Source organism: Eumetopias jubatus, unplaced genomic scaffold, assembly GCF_037043125.1.
Source record: "Eumetopias jubatus isolate StellerSeaLion01/CBP00866 unplaced genomic scaffold, mEumJub1_p1.0 scaffold_13, whole genome shotgun sequence".
In the NCBI taxonomy this organism is placed as follows: Eukaryota; Metazoa; Chordata; class Mammalia; order Carnivora; family Otariidae; genus Eumetopias; species Eumetopias jubatus.
Genome location: NW_028274819.1, coordinates 91,192,701 through 91,212,612, shown reverse-complemented (window position 1 = coordinate 91,212,612; position 19,912 = coordinate 91,192,701).

The window sequence follows — 19,912 nt, the reverse complement described above, 5'->3', positions numbered from 1 at the left end:
GAAGTGATCATGCTAGATAATATATGTGAAACTACTTCGCAAAGTCAAAATGTGTTTTATAAAAAGAGTAAGTGGGCTTACCATCCTGTCATTTATGCCCAGTATCAAAAGTTGAAGTCCCTTAAGTGAAAGCACTTGATGAATCTGTAAGGCGTGATATAGATGTTCTGCATAATGGTTATCACTGTGTTCTGGATGCTTCCTATTTCCTTAATTTAACTCATTCCTGCTTTCATAGATGAGATGCTGAAACTTCCAATCCTCCTCTCCACCATTTCTGGGCTTTTCTGTGGTGGCCAGGTTCCCATCCATCTGGACCCAGATCCCACAAACAGGTAAGGATTATGATTGTGATAAATTACAATTATTCCACAAGCTACTGGTTTTGAATCCTAAGAGCAGCTAGATGTTTTGTGTAAAATATATGCTTATCTCTAACTATCCCTAAATAGTAAGCATTATTCTCATTATATCTCATTTCCCAGATGAGGCAACAAAGGCTTCAGAGACTTCAACTCACTAGTCAACATCACACAGCTGATCTAAGCTCTGGTAGAATTTCAAGTCTTAGTCTGATTCCAAAGCCTGCCTTGATTTCCTCATGACAAACAATCTTGTCCAAGGATTTTCACAGTAGAATCTGGTGATGAGCCTAATCCCCAAACCCTGAGCCTGACAGCCCTCTGGGAAGGCAGTGAAAGGCAGTGAGAGAGCTTTCGGGAGAAGATGAGCAAATGGTGTGATGACAAATGCCATCCTTGAAGCCATTCACCTCCATGGGACAAGGCCTGCATCTGGGAATCCAAAAGCAGTGTTCTGGCTTTTTCCCAAGGGAAAGGTTGTCAGTGGCTCAGAAGCACATTGTTTCTCCTAAGACACCGAGTCCAGCTAAGACTGAGTCCAGCTGTCACTTACAAAGTCAATGGGAGCTACTATCAGGTAAAGGAGAGATGATCTCCACTCCGGTCCTGAAAAGACAGAGACTGGAGAACAACCCAAGAGGAAGAGTTTAGGGAAACGCTTACCATTCCGATTCCCTATGGAAGGCCAGGGCAGTCAGTGTTACTCGGGGCATTTATCTTCCCAGCAGTGGTTTTCATCCTTGTCATGATATCTGAATCTGTTGAGTCACACTGCATTTGTCTTACTCTTACAGACTTACTTTGCAGGATGGGTTTTCTTCAGAATAATTCTCAGAAGTGTTATTTCTATGATTTATTGCCCTGTGGTGTTTATCTCACTCTCCCAGTTTTACCTTTTCTTCTCTCATTGTTTAACATTTTAGAATGTTACTTTCTATATGGCCCAAATTTGTCTCCTTTTCCTATTTATTTCAATATTTGTCTTGTTCTCCCGACACGTTTCCTTCTTAGAATTTATCTTTCTTATCTTAAAAATATGTCTCCGAATATGATCTTTCTCTTTTCCCTACGTGGTCTTTATTTGTTTCGTATTTTACATTTTGTCTGTGGTTTACCCCTAGCTTGAAGCTTGGGCTCTCTGCAGGGGAGTTCTCTCGGCTAGGAAAAGCCTGGCTGTTTCTAGCAGATGTGGATTTGGTGCAAGCTGCCTTGTCTTTCCATGTGCCTCCATTTTTCAATCCATACAAATGGGCGCTCTTAAAAGGCCAAGAGAGAAACTGTGATCTTTGCTTTGTCTCAGAATAGCTTTGAGAGTTGGCACGAATTAATATGTAGAGTTTGAAGACAGTAAAAGGGACATTCTTGCTAAGGATATGGTCGGGTTTTCATTTTCCTTATCAGCTTTTGAGGGAGGGCTGGTCTACTTCAGTCATGTTTTTATCTATAATTTTCTTTTTGTTAGATTTAGATGGCTACTGCTTCCTCAACAGTGACTACAATTATAACATCAGCATTTTTGTAGCTTTTAATGAATATGCAAATTTACGTGCCAGAATCACCATTTTATCAAACATGATGATAATGCCAATTATGGACATTAACATTTGAATAGCTACATTTATAGCTTACTAGGCACCTTCCTAGGCCTTCTCTCCATGATGCTCCCCCAAATCACTTGAGCCAGGATTACTATCTCTTTCATAAGGGAAAAACTGAGAGGCAAGGAGATACAGTGACAGCCAGTAAGTGGCAGAGATAGAAGTTAAACCAATTTCTTTAAATTTCCAGTTTTGTGCTCGTTCGCAGAATCGTCTTGAATTCACATTTATTTTGATCAGTGGTATTGGATATCATTTTTTAAATTGCTTTTCATTCCTTGGACGTTCTTTTATGGACTTCCTTGTCTAATTTCACTTAGCAGAGTCTCCTTTCTTCTACCTGTACCCAGTCAGACCCTTTCCCTCTACCCCAGCCACTTCCTCTGATGGATGGCACTAGCGAAGATGCTGGAATGGATGGATGGTGGCTGTTCCTGCCTCCTACTATCATTTATTCTGATCCCTTTTTATAGTCTCCACTGGAGAAAGTACTCCAACCTTTCCTGATCATCTAGGGTTTTCTCTGATGGCTGACTGTAGAAAAGTTTCCAAGAGGGAGAAGATTAATAAAACATCTCATGCTAAAAGCAGACTTGTTCCGTGCTCACAGTGGCTAGATTATAAAAGTTTAGCCTGACTCTATGATGATGGTGACTGCCCAGACCGGGCCTCCCTTTTGCTCTACGCCTTTAAAATTTCTCTAGCTGGGACCTGAACTTCCATAGGGATTGGTACTCGACTAGAGACCCCGCTGATGTTTAATAAATATCAAACTGCTGCCCTGATATCCCTGAGCAGTTGAAAAGGTCTGCGTGCTGTGATCAGCCAGTTCAATCCTGGGTATGTTTTTAACACTTGACCTTACTCCAGGGACAGCTGTGAGGGGAGTTCTGTCATCATGCCAACAGGGACAGTGATGTTCAAACTCTTAGCACATCTGCCTAAATCTCTTGTCATTTCAGAGTGAAGCCTGCCTGTGAATGTCTCAGGGACATTCCCAGTCATGCCGGGACAACCTCACATGTTCCCTGGAGCTCCGATGTTGGGTATCCCCTGCATGGCTCACAGCGCTCGACCACTCCACCTCCAGCCTCCCTGATGGGACTGGGGAGTAATTTGCAGAGGAGCCTTGAAGTGCCTTTCCTGTCTTCTTCCTTCCCCTGCACTCTTTCTCAGGGCCCCTTTCTTTCCCCTGCCACTGTTTCCTTTTTCTAAGAGAGGGAAGGCGGTACAAAGAAATGTGTTTCAAACAAATAAAAACATATCCACATTTAATATACTTTTGTTTATACCTAGGAAGACTTTCTTCTCTAAATTATCTTCCAAAGATACTGTTCTGCTCTCTTGCTCCAGGAGTTGGTGCCATATATCCCTCCTAATATCATCGGTCAACTTGGTTGACTCACTATCCATCTCCAAATCTAATTCAGAATTGTCCCTTAGTTTCACAGAAACCCACCCACCAGAAGTATTCTGCGTAGCATTTGTCTTGAGGTGGAAATGCCTTGAAGCCCCAACTCCCTTCTTTCTTCACTCCTTCCTCTCCCTTTTGTTTTATTTTTTTTTAATTCCACTTATTCCCTTGGCACTTCCTGAGTCTTACGAATCCAAACTGATCCTGAATATAACCATGTTTTGTAAGCTGTTGAGTGCTGTGTATACAGAACTATAAAGTCTACGGATTATTATATTCAGGATACTTTGATCCAACAGCACTTATTCTTTTTAACAGCCTGGCTGCTTGGGCAAATATTAAGAAACACTCAGAGGACAGCCCCATTCCTACAGTCAGCTAGAGAGGATACTAGTAGTCATCACGTTAGGTAACAGATCATAGTTGCATTATCATGAAGACTTTGCAGACTTGTTTTCTAAGAATGTTAGGTTGATGGCAATTAGTGGCCCCAGCTAATGGCCTCCCTGGATCCACACCTATTGCGATTGACTTTGACACTCTTCTCACCAAGGCGTGCAGTCTATTGTCTCACCCCTTGAATTCAAACTGGCTTTGTGACTTGTTTTGGCCAACAGAATGTGGTAGTGTGTTCATTCTGAGTTTAGGCCGTAAGAGTTAGTCCTCTGTTCTCTCTTTTGCTTCTTTACTTTCACTCTACTAACTCTGAGAACAAGCCTGGGCTTGCCTGCTAGAACATGAGAGGCCAGCCTGCAGAGATCAGACACTCGCACATTTGAGAGAGCCCAGAGGAGCTGAGACCCAAAGAATTGCCCAGTTATGTGTATTAGTCAGGGTTCTACCAAGAAATAGAGCATCTCTTTATCTATCTATCTATCTAGCCTGCAGGCTGGAAATTCAAATAAGAGATGATAATATAGTCTTGAGTTTAAAAATCTGTGAGGTAGGGCAGAAGATGGGAAACTCAGGCAAAGTTTCTACATTGAAGTCTTGAGGCAGAATTTCCTCTTCCTCAGGGGCTTCAGTCTTTGCTCTTAAGGCCTTTAACTGCTCAGATGATGGAGAGTAATCTGCTTTACTTAAAGCCTAGTGATTATAAATGTTAATCACATCTACAAAATACTTTCACAGAAATATCTGGACGGGGGTTTGATCAGCAACTGGACACCACAGCCTAGCCAAGTTGGGCCATAAGATTAACCATCATATCATGTACCTGTGAGCATTGATCAAAGTTTATTTTTAAGTTCCTGAATTTGGCAGTTAGTGGCCCCAGCTAATGGCCTCCCTGGATCCACACCTATTGCAATTGACTTTGACACTCTTATCACCAAGGCATGCAGTTTATTGTCTCACCCTTTGAATTCAAACTGGATTTGTGACTTGTGTTGGCCAACAGAATGCGGTGGTGTGCTCATTCTGAGTTTAGGCTGTAGGAGTTAGTCCTCCGTTCTCTCTTTTGTGACAAGGTAACGAATACTAAAACCAAAACTCTTCCTTGCTTTCTTTTTAAGATTTTTATTTATTGGGATGCCTGGGTGGCTCAGTTGGTTAAGCATCTGGCTTTGGCCCAGGTCATGATCCTGGGGTCCTGGGATCGAGTCCCACGTCGGGCTCCTTGCTCAGTGGGGAACCTCTTTCTCCCTCTCTCTCCCTCTGCTTGTGCTCTCTCTGTCAAATTAAAAAAAAAAGATTTTTATTTATTTATTTTAGAAAGAGAGCACGTGCGTGAGTGGCGGCAGGGGGTGGGGGGCGGTGGGCAGAGGGAGAGGGAAAGAGAATCTCAAGGAGCCTCTGTGCTGAGTGAGGAGCCCAACTCAGGGCTTGATCTCACAACCCTGAGATCATGGCGAGCCGAAAGCAAGAGTCAGATGCTTAACTGACTGAGCCAGCCAGGTGTCCCTCCTCCTTATTTTTTATAGGCTGATTTGATTCTCATCAAAAGGCTGATTTCCACTGACATGGTAGAGCACAGAGTCTAGTAGTGAGCCAAGCTCCTACCTAAGTTTTATCTACCAAAATTCAGACATGCTAAAACAAAGCCAATTGTTGCTTGTTTTACTTCCTAGAAGAAGGTCAAGCATCAAAAGGAATGCCACTGTGCATTTCCAGCCCAGTAGGCAATGCAGGAATTGCCACCTGGGATTGCTTTTATCTTTTTTTTCATCTCCTTTCACTCAGCAATATCTTTTTGATCTGCAGAACCTAAGGTTTCCATTTTATCCTTCTGGCACAGTTAGCTTCTAAGAGAAAGCCTGAGCTATCAGTCATTTACTCCTTAACATAAACAACTCTGTTTCTGGTCCAAGGAATATTTGCTTTTTAAAATCTTATCCCTAATTATGGAGGGAAAGGCTTTGTACCTTACAAATAATTTTCAGGCAATATGAATAGGTGAAAGTGATCTTTTTATGAAGATAAGGGGCAAAATGTCTTCCTTGGACCCATGAAGCCCCCCTATTTATGTATAAGGCAGGAAAGACAGCTGTCGTTTAGCAATATAGGGCTACAATGCAATGTCTCCATGTGTTGTTTCTGATCTGGACACCATCTCCTCTTTTGGGTTCCTAAACTGAGTTTTTCTGGGAATACTCAAAAGTATACTTCCTTATGAATGTTTATCTGATTTTCCTCAGTAGATTAAATCACTTCTTCTGAATTACTGAGGGATGCCTTTATAATTCTACTTAGTATTAATTATTCTGTCTTGGGTTGTAGTTGCTTGCATCATGTCTAATCTTCCACTGGATGGTTAGCAACTTGAATAAAGGATCTCTTCTCTCCCTCTCCTCCTTTTTTTCTTCCATGATTATATATTTGCAGAAAATCCTCTACCATATTCTGATACTGGGTTTGGCCTTAGGAATAAAGATATAATAGGGTCTTGAGTATAAGGAGATCAATTGTCATTGGGCAAACAGTCTTGTACAGGAAATTATAATGTGATGGGCACTATGGTAGATATTGATTTTAGCCTTTTCTTTGATTATAGCAAAGTATTTCATCTCTGTATTGGGGCTCACTAGAGGAAAGAATTCACCATTGTCAAGCTTTTTCTTCTTTTTTTCTTTCATTCCAACCAACAACTCTTGTGGATTTAAAAAATTTTTTTTCCTCCTTTAAGTATACAGTAGAGGCCAGTTGTTTTTTTGCTTCTCCTCTCCTGTGAAACTTATTTGAAATTCCATCTGTGGGCAACTATGCTGTTGAGTCCTACTGGCCCTAGGGCTGGTTGTGTGACCACACCAGGCCAATCAGACTCTCTCTGGGACCTTCTATTGAAACGAATCCAAAGAAGAGACTACTTTACACCCTGTCAATAAAGGTAAGAAGACACAAGTTCTAGAACTGCCAGTGGCCGTGGGTCCAGCCTCATGGAGAAACCTACCATAAAAAAATTGAAGGCGATATTCACAAGGAAATAAGGTGAGAGCAAGAGCCCAGTCAGCATCCAGTCTTTGTATGAGTTGACTCTATAGGGTCTTATAATGAGCCAATGACTTCCCCATTCTGCCTAAGCTTGTTTGCATTGAGTTCATGGAAAACAAAGACTGACTCATACAAGTTCTGAACCATCAGTTTTTCTCCCAGTCTGCCAATACTGTACTTTCCAATTGCCCATTTCACACCATGAGTGTCAGAGGACATGTACTCTTTTATTTATTGAGTATTTGATAGGGATGAATATATCTTCTCTTCTTGCAGACTTTAGTTGTGTCGGAGCCTAGATGAAATGGTATATTACAGGTCTATGATAGAGCATCATTTGGCTTTTGCTGGCTGTGGAACAATGAGATGTGAGTGGGAGAATTCTTGGATGTGATTTGTGGATCTTGAAAGAATTAGGCTTCTCAACTTAGAAGACAAGTTCCTCCTGCGAGCAGAGAAGCGGACCCATCAATATGTTTGATTGTCCAGCCACAGGGACGAGAGAGCACAGAACATCCTCAGTTGACATTGAGGAGAAAGGAAAAGGGGAGTGGGGAAGTTAAAAAAAACCAAAACTAACAAAAATGTATATTTAAACAATGAGCAGCACTACAAGTAAATTTCTCTAGTCTAGCTGCTATTCCTTTTTCAGAACCATGGGGGTAATTTCCAGTCACTTAGGTGTCCTTATTTGAACATTAGACAATACATTCTGAATTTATGATTGCATAAATATAGTTGTTGTATTGTTACCATTTTCAACCCTACAACATTATTGAATTCTTACTGTTTACTTAGTTCTATTATTTCAGGTATGGTTATGTATAAAGAAATAAAAGGCATGGCTTTTGCTGCCATATTTCTTCTGATTAGCATTGAGAAGACCAGAGTGCTATAAAAGCTAAAGTAATTGCAAGGCAGGTTAAACTAAGTGGCAAAGAGAGCTTAGTTGCAAAGGTGTGTTGAAAACAGTGGTCCAGGAAAGCTAATGGATGTAGAACTCGAAGAGCAGGGCATTGCTAGGCAGAATATAAGGGAAATGATCCTTTAGCTTGGTCTAGAATACTTGTGAATACAGGATATACTTGCAGACTAAGAGAACGCTAATTTGGATGGAGGACAGTGCAGTATTTGGGTAATGGGTTAGTGAGAAATTATGTTAATGAGGCTGGATTGGGTAAGCTTGTTGGGTATCATGAATGCCAGTCTCGGTCAGTGGGGGTTTAGCACATAAGACAAAGAGTTTTTATATTAGGCAGTAACTCTGCCTGGCTCTGGGGAGGTAAACCCAACAGGACAAGGGCCCTCACTTTGTGAAGCTTACAGGCTGGTGGCATATAGAGAGGAAGATAGTTAAACTAACAACATGATTAGCTAATATATAGTTTAAAGCATGATGCATTTGTTAATCTACACACTCACTGGGTAATTACTGTGTGCCAGACACGGGGTGGTGTTGTGAGCATTCGAGATTCAAGCTCTCTCTTAGTCCCATGGGGATGGTAGGCACTGAGACACACCTACGTGTTTCAGAACAGAATAACTGTGTGAATCAAAATCTTTAGTTACCTGCTTAGAACTAGTAATTTAAAAAAGAATATTTGAATAATTATGATGCAGAATGCACAATATTTGAAAACCTCTCTCTCACTGAAATAGGTTAAGAATTTGCTCCTGATTTCCTGCTTTTTCATCACCCCATTATATCATAGCCCTTTTACTCTTCCAGTCCACTCTGGCCACTTCTAGATTGCCCCCCCCCAGTGAAATAGGTTGAGTTCTCCCCAGGCCTTCCTGCTCGCTTCCCTTGGATTCTGTTGATATCATTCATTTGCTTAACACGGTCTTTTCTTCATACATGGTAACAAGGAAATTTTCAGGCCTGTCAACATTGTAATAATGACACATTCTTTTTGTTTTCTGTTGGAATTTTCCCTCCAGTTTTCTTGAGAACTAGTTGATGTACATCACTGTATAAGTTTAAGGCAAACAGCATGATGGTTTTGATTTACATATATAGTGAAATGAGTACCATAATAGCTTGAGTTAACATTCATCATCTCTTAGAGGTACAATAAAAAAAGGACAAAAAATTCTCTTTGTGTTAAGAACTCTTGGGATCTGCTCTGACCTCGCTATACATCCTACAGCCGTGTTAGTTACAGTCAGGATGTTGTCCCTGCCGTCCCCAGGACTGCCTGCAAGTTTGTACCTTTTGACCACCTTCCTCCAATTCCCTTTTCTCCTCCTCCTCTGTCTGGTAACCACAAATCTGATCCCTTTTTCTAGAAGTTTGATGCTTTTGGTCTGTCTGTTGTTCATTTTTTAGATTCTACATACAAGTGAGATCATAGTAGTTGTCTCTCTCTTTCTGACTTATTTCACTTAGCATGATTCCTTCAAGGTCTATCTATGTTGTCACACATGGTAAGACTTCCTCACTTTTTATGGCTGAATATTACTCTGTTGTGTATATAGACCACAACTTCTTTATCCATTCATGCCTCAGTGGACACTTAGGTTACTTCCATGTCTTGGCTGTTAGAAATAGCGGGGCCATGTTCATGGGGGTACAGATGTCTTTTTGAGTTGTGTTTTCATTTCCTTTGGATAGATTCCTGGAAGTGGAATTGCTGGATAACATGGCTGTTCTATTTTTAATTTTTTGAGGATACTCCATACTGTTTACCATCATGGCTGCACCAGTTTTCATTCCCAGCAACAGGATGCAAGGATTCCCTTTTCTGTACATCCATGCCAATGTTTGTTATCCCTTGTCTTCTTGATGATGGCCATTCTCAGGGGAATGTAAATCACATTCTTAATCAATGGAGCCCAAATTTAAGGTCTGGGCAAAGTTGCTGGGTGCAGGGGCTCAGGGCTGCTACAATGGGAACCAAAAGGGATTGAAGGCATGTCATGAGTGAAAGTGGCCTTTGAATCAAAGGAGGAGGATGACATGATAAATCTGTTGAGGGCCAGCAGATGCAAGTGGGTCCCAAGTGAAGATCAGAGCAGGCGTCTGTCTGCAAACCTGCAGGGCCAGAAGTTTGGGAGGGTGAGTGGGAAGAGGCACCAGAGAGGTGATGTGATTGCTCTATAAATAGAGACGGCTTTTTAAAGGGCTGCTCCTTCCTCACTCAAGTCAAGAGATGGGACCTTTCTGAAGAGTGTGTGATCCTGGACAGGCCACTCTGGTCTCTCTGTGGTTTTGTAGCTGCAAAATAGAGGTTAGGCTGCCTCCCCACAGACACAAATGAAGTTATCTAGCACACAGTAGGTATTAAAATAAATAAACTTCCTGAAGCAATCTTACATGGCTCTTCTTTGCAAATTTGAGAAGCTTCTGGCTCATGCAGCAGGCCGGTGACAGTTTCATTGAAAATCCCCAGAGAGGCTCAGAACTTCATAAGGGCCGATTCTGCTTACCACCATTGCTGATATGTTTCAACTAGATGGGCATAGGTTCCTGCTCCAAGTGTCTTCTGTGCTTTTAAGACTTTCCTTTTATATTTCTTTCTTAAACTTTTCACCCTCATTAAATTAAGCTCCAGTTTTTGGCGAAACTCCTTTCCTGGGGTAATTCTTAAAAAGTCCCATGTTGAGTTAAAATAAAATATTTCTTCTGCAAGTACTATGGTAGCAGATCTTGTCTGTATTGAAAGACCTGGAGTCCACACAGCCTTACATACCCTAGGATGCTTCGATTTGATATTCGAAATTATCCTTTTACTGAAAACACCAGGGAGGCTGGATTGTAACTAGTAGGTCCTTTTAAATTTGCTTTACTTCGTGGATAGAAGCAGCTCATTATAAATCCATCCTTTATCGTGTATTTGAAGGCAAGAGGGGGAGATCATGCCTCCCAAACCAAAGCTTCTCCTTTCCTTCCCGTCATTTGAGTTTTCTGATGTCTGTCCTGTGTCCCTGCTTGCACCTGCTGGAGCTGAGACAAAGGGCTGTCTCTTAAAGGCACAGATCCATTAGGATAACAATGTCACATGCTTTCAAACAAGCCTGTCCTAATATCTGTCTCTTTGGCCTGTCTTCTTCCCCTGCCTCCCCCGCCCCCCCGCCCCATAACCATGATTAAACCATTGTATTGGCTAAGCGTATCTTTTGCTATTTATTGTATTTTTGGAAAACCCACACATCTTGTGGCATGTGGACATTACCAATGAATTGTTACTATAACAATGCATTACTGGGTCATAAAGCCTGTGGCAATTTATACAACTGCTAAGAATTGGGAGGAAACTTGAAACTAGTTATCTTCATAGTGCATTGGAGCAACATTGGCTTAGAGGTTGGATATCTACAGACTGGAATTTCTCTTCCTATCAACTCCTTTGTTCCCTGCTGGTGAGATACCTTGTGTCTGCTCAAATCTAAATTACCTCTGGTCCCTTCTGAGACTCCAGCAGTATATTCCTGGAGCCATAAATATAATGTGGGGGTTGACAACACAGAACTAAATTTATTCATTTATATATTTATTCATTCATACACTCAAAAGTTCCCTAAAACCAGCGTTTGCCTGACTCAGTGCTGAGGATACACAAAGAATAATTATTTTATTCTAATAGGAAAATGAAACTGAATTCCATTGTAATGTGGAAAATGGGGAGACAATTAAAAATGTTCTTAGAAAGCACTGTATACAGCTCAGTATCTTAGAAGGGAGCTGTAGGCAGGGGAAAAAACATTTTCATACAGAAGATGATTTCTGAACTGTATTTTGAGGGATGAATAGGAGTTTGGGATATAGCTTAGAGGTGATTTGTGATTGAGATATCTGACAACCAGGACCAGGTGGGGAGCCCGAGGTGTAATAGGATGAAGACTCCCAAACTTGTATGTGGATATAAATCACATGGGGATATTGTTAAAATGTAGATTCTGATTCTGTGGGTCCTGTATGGGGCCTGAGAGTCTGTCATTCTAATAAATCGCTGGTTAAAGACCCATTCTTTCTTCTTATACATCTCAAATCTTTTTCTTTCTTTCTTTTTTTTTTGAACTTAAAAAAATAAATACAATTTCAGATTTACAGGAAAGTTGCAAGAATGGTACCAAGAACACTATATACTTTTACCCAAATTAAAATTCAACAATTTTGCACTATTTCCTTTCTCATCACATATTTATATCATTATGTATTTCTGAACTCTATGGGAGTAAGCTGGGCACATTGTACCCCTCTATCTCTAAATTCTTCAGTACATGTATATTTCCTAAGAATAGGGTATTTTCTTATATTTATCAATATCTGGAAATACAATGTTGGTCAATATTATTATCTAAAACAGACAGTATTCAAACATTTTTAATTGTTTCAATAACGTCCTTTACAGAGATCTTCCCCCTTGATCCAGGATACAATTCGAGATCACACATTGCATTGGTTGCTGTGTCTCCTGAAATCTGGAACAATTGCTCTGCTGTTTTTGTCTTTCTTGACCTTGACACTTTTGAATAGTACAGACCAGTTATTTTGTAGAATGCCCCTCAATTTGAGATTGGCTGATATTCCATAATTAGATTCAGGTTATGTGTTTTTGGGAAGAATACCACAGAGGTGATATTGTGTCCTACACATGTTTTGAACAACAAACATCCAGTGAACGCAGGCCTGGACACCAAGAATGGCTTCCGATATCTCAACCAAGGATTGCCACCCTGCCAGGAACATGTGTACCAGCACTTTGCTTGGCAGATCCTGGAGGGCATAGACGTGCTATGGTTTGGATTCGCTTTGAAACTTTGGACACCAGATCTTATGTTAAACCAGTTCCATCCACGTCTAGACTGGCCTTTGCGATTTGCCCTCCAGCTCCGTGTACCTTTCTCCGGTAACTCACATCTGGTTTCTTTTCATGTCACCTGCAGCCCTGGTGGTCAGGTCCCATCTGTATCTCTTACCTCAGCTGGACAGCATGGTCCTGGCCATCTAGGATGTTATTAGGATGGGAACCGCCAGGAAGACTGACCCAGTGCCATATGGGCTGAGCTACTTGAAGGTCTCCCGATGGTTGATTGTTCTTGTCTATAATTCTTGCCTCCTGCTGTTCTTTCTGCCTAGAATGCCCTTCCCCCTCCTTCTCTGTAAAGCCCTCCCTTTCCCCCACGTCACCCACAAGGACTTGACATGTACATTGAAGTTTGAGAAGCTCTATATAGAGAACAAGATCAAGAAGTCCAGTCCTGAAGAAGACTGCTGTATCAGGTAGATCAGGCTGCAGGACAAGGGGAAGCAGAGCTGGGAGATAGTAGTGTGGAAGGGGTTAAAAACAAAGTTCCCCCATGTCCTACCAATTGGCTCCAATACATCCTGGCTATTGGACCTGGACAAGAGATTTAACCTCTCTGAGCTTCTGTTTCTTCATAATTAAAAGGGAATCACATGCATGTTCTGCATGGGGCACTGGGTGTTATGCACAAACAATGAATCATGGAACACCAAAAAAAAAAAAAGGGAATCACAATACTACCTGCCTTACAGGGCTTTTGAGAAGAGTGGATGAGATAATGCAGGCTGTCTGATGCATAAATGTTGTTAGAATGGGAATTGTAGAAACTCTGATTTAGGGGACTTACGTGGCCTCTGCTTGGCGATAGGATCAGACTCTCAGGCTGGGGTTGGGCTGAACTTGCCGATGGTGCAAAGTGGCCCTACTTTCCCAGATCAGGGCTGATTCAGGTCCCGGTGAGGACACCGGTCCTTACAAAATGGTCAAAGCCTCGGTTGCAAGGTGGTCAGAGCCAGACCACACACATATCAGTACACAAGCCCTTTGCATGGCTTGCCGTCCCTAGGAACAGTGTTTTGGACCAGAAATCCAGGAACAACAGAAGCAATATTTCACCTTGATTTTCATGAGAACCACTGATAACTGTGGCAATCTGTTGCTGGTGCAAACTCTCCCCAGTGCCTAGAGGGAAGTGCAAAGGAAAACAATTCTGATCAAAGCCCAGATTCCTTTGTCATAGGCGTTTTCTCTGCAACGCACCCGAAGACATTCTGTAAAGTAGCAGCAGGTTCCGAAAGGAAGATGTGTTAATAGGATATAGTTTGGGTGTCATCAGCTCATTCCCAGAGTGGGTTTCGCATCGAGAAAGACATCAAAATGGAGAGTCGAGATGAATTCACTCACACGTTGACACTTGATGGAGACAAGAAAAAATCAAATGTTTTAGAGGCCTGGATACTACAACACTTGTGCACATTTTTAGCTCTATTTCGTTCTCTCAGACTAATGGGGTTATAAAATCATTCTGCAAGAATAACACCATTAGTGGATACAGTTCTGTTCTGCCTTGAAGCTTGAAAGGGTACCAATTAGCAGATATTTACAGAGTGTCTCCTTACTATGTGCCAACACTGTGCTAGGCATGGAAGGGGATTGAATATTTAGGTAAAACGCATCCCTGGCCAGCAGTTAGTAAGAGGACTTAACATGGAGTACCTATGTTAAGCTATTTCACATCTTTATCTCATCTCACCCCGAGGAGACAGTATTAATCCTCCATTACGAATGAGAAAGCTGAGGCACAGAGAAGTAACACAACTTACCCAATGTTGGACAACCAAGAGCTGAGCTGGTATTCTCTCCTAACCTCTTTGCTGCTTCACTATCCCATGCTGCCTTGGAAAAGAAGATACTGTACATATTAAAGGAAGCCAAAGGATTTAAAATAGTGTACGAGACATGTGGGAAAAAAAAGAACATTATTCATTTGATTAAGAGACATGCCATTGAACAGGTGGAGAAACTAAGGCCGATACAAATGTTCAACGAATGAAGAGAGTTTATTCTTGAAAAGGGAGAACTCAGGTGCTTCCATGCCCGCGCTGCCTTATTCAAATTAACCCTTGGCCCTGCCGTGGCTGCTTTGCAGGGAAATTGCCTACTTTCCGGACATCTGTGTTCTGCACAGATGACGCCTGGGGTATTTCGTGTGGCTTCCCTTGGCTCCAGCTCGGAGGAGGCCAACATCATCACTCATTCTAGGTGACCCACCTCCTGCCAGGGTTCCTCGAGGTGCTGGAAGCAAAACAGCTAAACATTGCCAGAGGAAGACCATCTGTATCTCTGTACCATGGATGGAAACCCTCTAAGGATGGGAAACAGACCGCTGGGAGATTGATGTGTACCCCCCGCCCCCACACAGAGAGGACTAGCCACCCTGCACCTCTCCCTCTTCCCTTCTCCCTGACAAGTGCAACTTGGCTGTTTGGGGTGGCATTGAAGGAGTGTGTCCGGTTTGATTTAGTGAGGGCACGGCTCTGAGATGGAGCATCTCCATCCAGAAGGGACGAGAGAGGCATGTCGAGAGGGTGCAGTGGAGACATACTGCTGTCCCATGAATTTATCACTGAGCATCATGTCCCCATCCCCTAGAAGAAGAAAGAGAAGAAAAACAGCCAACACCAGGCAAAGGGAGTTAATCTGTGTCCAGAGCATTTTGAAATAATAAAATCAGAGCAGGCTCCCTGGATACCATCCATTTCCATTTCACACTCTCAGAGCCTGAAGACAGACTGATGAGTTTGGCTGGCAGAACTCTGTCTTTCTCTGGATAGCTACTTAACTTACTTCTTCCTCCTGGCTGGTGGGAAGAAGTCTGAGGGGCCTGGAAGTATGTCTAGGGAAAACAGGGCGCCAGGACTCCACACCCTTCCTGTGGCATTGAGCAAAGCCACTCAGGATTCTTTAGCCTCCCGCTCCCCTCAGTCTTGATTATACCCTTCCAGGTGGACTAGAAGGACGCCATCTCCAAGGGCACTGCCATGTAGAGTTCCTTGTGATCATTCCTATGAGTCATGACAGACAGACTGTCAGGGGGAAGTGTGACTTGCGTGCAAGTGGTTTGAGCCCTTCTGAGGCTTCCCCCTGGCGCCCAGGCCTGTCTGAAGTCCCGGAGTCTGCCCTTCCTTGGCACACTCAGCTTCTCTGATCTTCTGGGACTGAGGGAAAAGGCAGGTCAGTGATCACCTTGGTGCTTCACGGGATTCAGCCAACTTTGGTTCCATAGCCCAAGGAGAAATGGAATAATACGAAAAAAAAAAATGACATCCAAATCCTCCTTCACCAAAGCATTTGAAAGGACCTGACATGTAGTCATTGTGCTCCAAATTTATTACCACAACAGAACTTGGGTAATACTAATGAAATAGCAATCAGTGGGGACACACTGCACTCTTTATGTAAATGCGGTTCTGTGCACAAGGCCGAGAGAGTGTAGTGAGGACTATTCTAGTAGCTTTAGGGTTTGCTACTGTCCTATCATCATCATCATCTTTATCACCAGGCCCAGAGAAGTAACAGTAAGAGTGGTCTTGGGGGAAGGATCCTCCTTCCAGACTTTGAGGAATGCCAGGCCTTCAAGTCTGCTTTGCCTTCAGTAGCTGCAGTCTCTCCCTGGCTTCCAAAGGCACCTGTGCATTTAAGAGAGGGATAGAGGTAGCACTCATATAATTACTGATAATTGAGGGACTACCATGGGCCAAGATGGATGCTTTTGTTTTATTTCATCCTCACACTATTTCCACCATCCCGATTTTGCATGACACAATTCAAGCTCCTAGGTGTTCAATAATTTTTATCCAAAGTCACAGAAAGTGCAGCTAGACATAAATCTGAATGATGGCCCATCTAACTTTAAAACTTATGCATTTATTCCCCCCCACCCCCCCACGGACCATACAACAACTGCCATTCAAGAATTTTGGGGACACTTTCAATAAGTGACTGGAAGAGCTCCTGTGAAAACCTGTCTCCTACTTACACTGTGGGCTGGGATTGGAAATCCCACCCGTTGAATCCCTATACATGCTGGGTTTCTTTCTATGTGAATAACAGGTTTAATTAGTTAATTAATTAAACAATTAACTAAATGTTTATTGAATACCTACTATTTGCCAAGCACTGTGCTATGTGTTAGCACGATCATGTAAAAGTAGCCAAATGCAGTCTTATTCTAGTTAAAAAAAAATTACAAAGGCAGTAAAAATGTGGACTCAAAATAAATGATTACAGCTTATAAATAGAACTACTTGGAAAAAAATAAAACAGGGTACTGTGATAAATAATGGGAATCGGGGGATGCCTAGGTGGCTCAGTCGGTTAAGCATCGGCCTTCAGCTCAGGTCATGATCTCGGGGTCCCAGGATCAAGCTCTGCATCGGGCTCCCTGCTCAGTGGGGAGTCGGCTTCTCCTTCTGCTTGCTCCTCCCTGCTCTTGTATTCTCAAGCTCTCTTGCTCTCTCTGTCTCTGGCAAATAAATAAATAAAATCTTAAAAAAAAAACTTAAAAAAATGAGAATGGGGGAAATATCTTTAAATTGAATGCTTGCGGAGCTAAGTCAAGGCCTATAGAATAAGAAGCAGCAGAGCTATTGCTATACGTGGGAAAAGGAGAGTAGGCAGAAGACACAGCCTGTGCAAAGGTCCTGAAGCAGGAACAGGTTTGTCATGTTTAAGCTATGAAAGAAGGCCTGAGAAGCTAGGCAGAGAAAGCCAGGAGGGTTGCACACTCCATTAGAAGAAAGCATACATCAGGTGGGACCTTGTTGTCTGTGCTATGGAGTCTGGAGTTGGCTGCTCTAAGTGCAATACGGGGCAATTAAAGGGTCTCCAGCAAGAGAGTGATATGAGCTGAATTAGTGTTTATAATTATAGTTTTAATGGAAAACATGTCTATGATCCAAACTTCAAAAGATAAATTTTTATGGTAAAACTCTTTCCTTCTCATCCCTGTCTTTCAGTTCCCCTACCAAGTTGGATAGACTTCTGAATATATTTTATACATATCCATATATACATATGTATATATACACACATAATAAACACACATGCATACCATTCTGTAGCTTGCCCCTGTTTTGTTTTTTTCACTTTATAACCTACGTTGGAGATCTTTATTGACTAGCACATATAGAACCATGTTATTCTTTTATTTATTTATTTGTTTTATTTAAAATCATTTAATCAACATAGAGTGTACTATTAATTTCAGAGGTAGAGTTCAGTGATTCATCAGTTGCATATCATACCCAGTGCTCATTCCGTCAAGTGCCCTCCTTTTAATGCCCATCACCCAGTATTCTTTTAATAGCTGTTGGGTATAGCATAGTGGTTAAGAACAGCCTGGAGCCAGACTGCCTGAGTCTAAACCCTCTGTATGACCTTGGGCAGCTTACTTAACCTCTCTCCACCTTGACTGACTCATCTAATCAGCTGATACAGTGAGAATACCCACCTCATAGGGCTGTTACCTGGATTAAGTGAATTGATACATGTAAAGCATCCAGGACAGTAAGTGTGTATGTAGTTAGGGATGTACCAGCCCTCTGCTGATGGTCATTTAGGTCATTTCCAGTGTTTGCTCTGATAAATGTGACAATGAATCTCCCTGTATGTATGTCATTTCACTCATGGGCTAATATCTGTATAATAAATATGCAGGAATAAAACTATTTGGTCAAGGAGAGATATCTTTGTAATTTTGGTAGATATTGTCAAATTCCCCTTCACAGATTTTTCAATTTACAATTTCACCGACAATGTATATCATCAAACTTTTTGGTATTTGCCAACTAGATAGGTAAATAATAAGAGTTTCTGATTGTAATTTAGTTTCTATTTCCCTTAATTTGATTGAGGCTGTGCATCCATTTTTATATTAAGGGTTATTGCATTTCTTTTTTGTAAACTCTGCTCCAGTTCTTTGCCCATTTCCTTTTGTGTTGTTAATCTTTTCCTATTCAACTATATTAGCATAGTTCTTGGGAGTACGGGTTCTGGAGGAAACTGGTTAGAATCCTGTTCTGCCTCTTACTAGTTATGTAATTCTGGGCAGGTTAATTAATCTCTCTGTGCCTCCGTTTCTTCTGGCCAGCACAGTGTCTATGTCCCATGATTGTTGTGAGCTTTAAGTGAATTACAAAATGTGGAATAGACAAACAGAGAATGATCAGATGATATGTAAAAAATAGAACACCCCACAATCTTCAGTGATTAGTTTAGGAAATCAAACCACGGCCTCTATCCCAATCAGCCCCTAATGGTCAAGAGTTAATAATTGCCAACTTCCTTGATTTTTGCCCACACTTCCGACTTAGGACCAAGTGGAGAAAACCAAATATGCCCCCCTCAGTGGTCACGTAAGGTGTCCTACTTCTAATTAGCCAGCCTCCAGCTTACCCACACCAACAACCTCCAGTTGGGGCACACGTGCAGCCTTCCTTCCTGTCCTCTACAAAGCTGTCCTGCTTCTCTGCCTGCAGTTGAGTCTCCACCAAATGCAAGTGATGGTGACTGACCCCCTTGCCGTAGCAAGCTCTGAATGAATTGCTTTTCCTCATTTGGATGGTCTTCATTTATTTCCACGACTAGTATATGTAAAATGTTTAGAAGAGACTTTGGTATATAGTAAACATAGTAAATGATCAATACCATGGTTGTTGCCATCTGTTTGTGATATTTTGTAGTATGAATACTTTTTCCTGGTTTGTCTCTCTCTCTAGAATGCAAGCTCCATGAAGGAGCATTTAAAAATACATTTTAAAACATTCCGCAGAACCTGAAATAATGCCTTACACAGAGTGTGAACGTGTGGATTGAGGGCTGAGTGAATCACGCCTGAATCTGGAGGCTCTGAGGGTGGTAACTGTATTACACTTTAAAGCTTTAAGCCCAGACGTGAACCACAGGGGGAATTAGCATCAGGTTTGGTGGCACCGTTTACATGGGAGTTGGGACATAGAGTAGATGAAGAGTTGATAGGTTGAAAGGAATTGTGAATCAAGATGTGTTAAGTCTGTGACTTCTGGCAAATATAAAAATTATCTTTAGTTTCCTCCCATGTAAATTGAGGGCAGTATAACTACACAGGAGTATTGTCAAAAATGGATGAGATTATTGAGCAGAAAAGTTCCTAATAGGGCAGTAAGCCATGGCCCTTGTTTGGTAAGTATTTGTTCATTCATCTGCATCGATATGATGCGTTTTACTTAACACTTGCTATACATGAACTCACTCGAGGTGGTCAGGACCAGAACTGTCATCTCATTTAGCAGGTTAGAAAACTAAAGATCTAAACCGCAA